The following is a 5,062-nucleotide window of genomic DNA, read 5'->3' as shown; positions in this document are numbered from 1 at the left end:
AAATCGGCGAATTTTCTCGACTAACAGATAGCTGGTCTATTCTACGTTTAGGTGAACATGAAATACCCTCTAAGTTCGTGGATGTCATTCATAAGCGGTCACTACGACCGGCTAACTGACTGACGAGTTTGAATAAGTTCTGTGATGGATTTTGTGGGGAACGTGTTTACCTCCCTGCGTTTTATGAACCACGTGGAAACTGTCGGGCCAAGTTCTCGTCCGTCTATCTCTTCCCCTGTCTTTGAGGTAGTTTGTAGCATCATGGACCATAATCACGTGACAACTTCCGACCTCTTGAAACAAATGTTCACTAAGCTTTTGCAAGCTACAGTTATCATTTAAGAGGCGATTCCATTGTACGCCCGTTGAATACAGATTTAGCGACTAGAGCCGCTGTACACACAGCTGAGTAACTGAATCGAGCTTTTCCTTTTGACTTTTTATGTGTCATCTTATTCGTTTTTTTTCTCATCCAAACAGAGTCTTGGTACAGCGTGACGCCCGAATGCATAGCTCGACGTCAAGCAAACGCGTGTGCATGTGACTTGATCGTGGATGCGTTTGCAGGGGTCGGTGGAAATGCAATCCAGTTCGCGCGCACGTGCTCCCTCGGTAAGTGAAAGATCCTCTTTAAATTGGTTTCCTCTTTGCCGCCAAAATTCTTGCTGAATGACCGAGTCATTCACTGCGTGCTGGACACCCAGTTACGGAATCGCTTAATGGTAATCTTCAGCGATGTGTTGCAGGTCGCACTCCCGAGAAATTGGCTGTTATCTTGATGCACTATGTGTTGACGGGCGCGATCTTTTCTTCGCTGCGTTTTTTTCATGCATTTCCTGTATTGAACTCCTTTCAGTCAAGGCTACCGTCACTCTTTGTGTACGTATTGACCTGGAATGTTTGTTCAACTGCCGTTTTCTCCAGGATTAGAAAGCTGATGTCCGTCGTTAATGCATCGCTGTTCCGTTTTGGGATCTTAGACCAGCATACCAGTTCCACGGCCCTTTACAAACGTAAAGATAAAAAACAATCGGTGTGTGAGATCGGCCCGTTTAACATCAGTAACGCGAGTTGCTCAACTGAGATGACTGGATCACTTCAGACTGGTGGTACTGGGGACGTTCAGTCGGCCAGGCTAGAAACAGTGTTCGTACAAATTTCCTCCTAGGTACGTAGGTGGAATCACGTTGTTCTGCACGATTGCCGAGGGTTCAGATCTCGCTAAGTTATGGTCATGGTGGCCGACTGCTGTAGGACCCCATCCAGCCAGTGCATAAGGTGCCTGTTAGTCTTCATGAAGATATCGAACCTTTACACTTTGTGCACTTACATAGCAATACTGGGAAGTGTACGTATGAACTCACGTAGCCTCTCATACAAGCCTGGCAAACGTGTAGAGGTCTGGCTAACACAGTCTCTCGGTCCCCGAGAGTTGGGTTAGGAATATGTGTGGCAACTTGCTCCTCGAAAATGTAAGCTGCTTTGACAACCTTACGCTAACCATCGCTACCTTGCAGTTAGGCTGTTGGGGGTAAAGACTGATTGAGGATCCTAACAGTCCCTCTGTGTAGGTCTGGGCGCTTTGGCAGTATCCCAGCCCACGCACATCCAAACCAATCAATCAATTTGTCAGCCACAAACCGTGTACCATAGGCACATTGGCCCCAGCTGCTTCGATAGCCAGGAGGTGGAGAATGTGGGGCATGCAACCAAGTCTTGGAGGCGATGGCATATTTGGTTAGTTTGGGAAATGAGTAGCTGCGCATTGAAGTGGATAGCTTCGGTGCACGAGCGCCACTAGCTGCGCGATTGAGCCGTTTCTGCCAGTCCCGGGGTTCCTGTCCAGACAGGGCAATTATCGACCCGACTAAGTTTACTGGTTACTGTTTCCACACTTCGTTGCTAGGCTGTACACTGTCCAACCCTTAGTCGCTTTCCCTCAGCTCAGGGCTGGGGAAAAGTGCTCTGCTAGGTAGACAGTCTTCTGGCATTCAAAGCACATGTCCTAACCAGCGTAACCTATGAGCCGTGAGTAATTCATCCATCGAGAGTGGGATCCTACTTCTCAGTGGCATCTGACGTGCCTAAACATCACTACTACGATGTTTCTACGAGACCCGACCAATGCTTCGGAGACACGGTGGTCAAACACTGACAGCTTTCATATATCCTATGGGCGTAGAGGCCATGTTTCTGGTCCTTAAAGCAGCATGAATCGTACTGCCGCATTGTCAACTCTGGTTTGATAAGTAATATCATCTTCAGCCAGTTCAGCAGAACTTGTACACCTGCCCAGGTAAACAAATTTATCTACCACGTCGATTGGCTTGTCTGGAAGCATGAGGTTTGGGTGTGGTCACACCCATTCTTGTAGCAGCGCTGCAAGATGTGAAGCGCATATCAAACCGCACGGCAGAATTATTTAGGTTATTTACACTGGTTTGCATTTTTGAAGGACTTGAACCATGGAGATCAATATCATCCGCATACTCAATGTCTGGAGCATTTCGACTCCCCAGGTTTCAAAGGCAGGCAGATACATTTCAAACAGGACATCCGTAACTAACTTGAGGAGGAAAAGTGAGAGACAGAGCCTTGTCTTACATCACGACGTGGTGAATTCAGGCGAAAGATTGTCATATACTCGTACGCGCCCACAGGAGTTCACATACACAGCGTTTTCAAGCGACTGAGCTTAGAGGTCTCTGGTTGCCTGTTGATAGTCGCTTCTGTATGGTTGATGTGGCAACGTCTGCGGGGCGTTCCGTGAGCGTATCAATGATTCTTATCTGTTCGTAGTATATTCTTAGGTCTCTACTGCTTGTAGCTCTGATACACTCAAAGACAGTTTTCTGAGCACCTGTTGCGGATGTTGTGTTTGTCGGGGATAAGAGTGTGCAAGTCGAGACACTTAGCTGCTGAGGCTCATTAGGAATGTCACCTTGGAGTGGGATCGAGGCGCACGGGCAACGTCGAACGCCTGCTGACTACAGTACTAACTTCCGGAGCAACCGAAACCGCTAGGCCACATGGTGCCTCCCGCACGCGATCCAACCTGGAGCAAAATTAGGCCATATTGCAATCGGCTTCAAGTTCTGGAACACCTACGTGGGTTCGGATGGCGCGCATGGTGCTTCTCGCTGCGTTTTCGGAGGCATGTAATATGCGTACACCTCACTTGGTCATTGAAAAACAAGTGTGAAATAAGTCTACCAGAACCACTTACTGAAGCCCCTTTCGGACAAGATGTCTTCTGGTGTTGACTTACCGCAAGGTACTGCCCGCAGCCCTGTGGGATGCTGTGAGGTCCGCTTGTGGAGCGGTGCTAACAACTAAGTCTAATCCCCTGACATTAAAATTACACGAAGCTCGGCTACTTACTCCTCGTCAATAATACGTTGCAACTCAATGAACTATCACAGGCCGGGGAAAACAGCATATGCGCAGGACAAGAAGCTCGGTGAGTCCATAAGGCGAAACCTTGTATAAACCATTCCAGTCGATGCGCTCAGTTGGTCCAAAGAGGCCTCTAGTGAACTAGGTAATTTGCAGGAACAGCGGCTTAGCTACTAGGAAAATAAAGCCCCTAAAGCACTTGTTTGAACACTTTCAAGAACAATTCAACTAACCACATGTAGTTGCTCCTCCGGATTCCAGACCCCCAACACAGCCTTGGACAGTGGACCTGGAACCCCGACAGCTTCCAAAATATGCGAATGCTTTTTTCCCTCAAGCATTACGAGCTGCTGATCCCGACGGACTCTCACTCACCCTGTTCAGAGGTGGAGGTGGAATCCTCAGTCCATCCTTATCTACCTTACCTTAGTTGATTCTCTCTGGGCGTCCCAAATAGCTAGGGTAAGTCTATGGTGGTGGGGCGTTCGTAGCGAGTGTGGAAATGAAGTAGGCGCTGGCTTGATCTCTGTTGTAGCCAGACGCTGTCCCTCATTCTACGTCTTATGAAGGCGCGTGATGACGACCTGAGAACAACAGGCAGGATTCCGACCTGGAAGGGCCTGTGTTAGAGTAGCATGTGTATAGGCACCCTACAATCTTGCTGTTCCCTATTTTCAAAGGCGCGCTTTATTTAGTCAACTGGCTTGCTCCTTTCAGCGCACTCCCAATGCGGTACGTCTCAAAAGTTCGTGAATGTCATGCCTTGGTTGTAATCATACTTTCAGGCGCGTGTGTGTATGCAGATCGAAATAACGATTGTTCAATTGTAACACCACTTCAATGCCTAGCTGCAATGCCACTCGAAGTGAGCACAGGGGCTGAGATACTGTCAAGTCTAGGCAGAAACGGTCGGGATGCCAGGTTTGGATTCGAACCACGGGCGTTCCGGTTGGTAAGTTCACGCCTTAACCTCTGAGTTATCTCAACCTCTCCAAAGCCTCCTACAAGTAGTAATGTGTTGTGTCTTGATGGACGGTGGTGCAACTCTGTATCGGTCCCTTGGCTTCCTGCTCCGCCCACTATGGTACATCAAAAGGCACGGTAGCTCTATACAGGCCCTTATGGAGACAAAGCAAAATCATTACAACTGTATGTGTAGAGTAGTCACAGAGTGTTCCTCAAGGTCGTGCCAGAATGTCCGTGAGAGGGCGAGAAGCGTCGAGTCAAGGTGCTTGATTCGGATTGGCTGGCATTCTGATTCGGATTGGCATTCTGACCAATAAGGGCATGCCTTCGTCTGGCCCGTGTCCTGCACTTGACATATCCATCCAAATGATGTGATGTTTGTTCATTAGGGACGGCTGCCCCCCGAACACCTTCCCCTTGAGAAGGCTGTTCAACGGACTGCTGCTTTGAACTCCACTGTGACGACTCATGGAGGTTCTGTCGCCCGACCTAAAGCTGCCGCCTTGACTTGGTGGTCGGGCTTGAGTGCTGCAGCGACCCCGCGGGCTACACTGGCTGGAACTTCGTTCCACAAGGTGCAACCATGCCAGGAAGGCCAAAGGGGAGCAGCGAGACCCCGTACTACGAGTAATCGTGCTACGAGGCGGTCTGGGGGTAAAGTCGTACTGTCCTCTGCGACAGGAGTGTGAAGGCAGTAAGG

This window comes from Opisthorchis viverrini (assembly GCF_000715545.1).
Source record: "Opisthorchis viverrini unplaced genomic scaffold opera_v5_120, whole genome shotgun sequence".
Lineage (NCBI taxonomy): Eukaryota > Metazoa > Platyhelminthes > Trematoda > Opisthorchiida > Opisthorchiidae > Opisthorchis > Opisthorchis viverrini.
Note: the sequence above shows the minus strand (reverse complement) of the source record.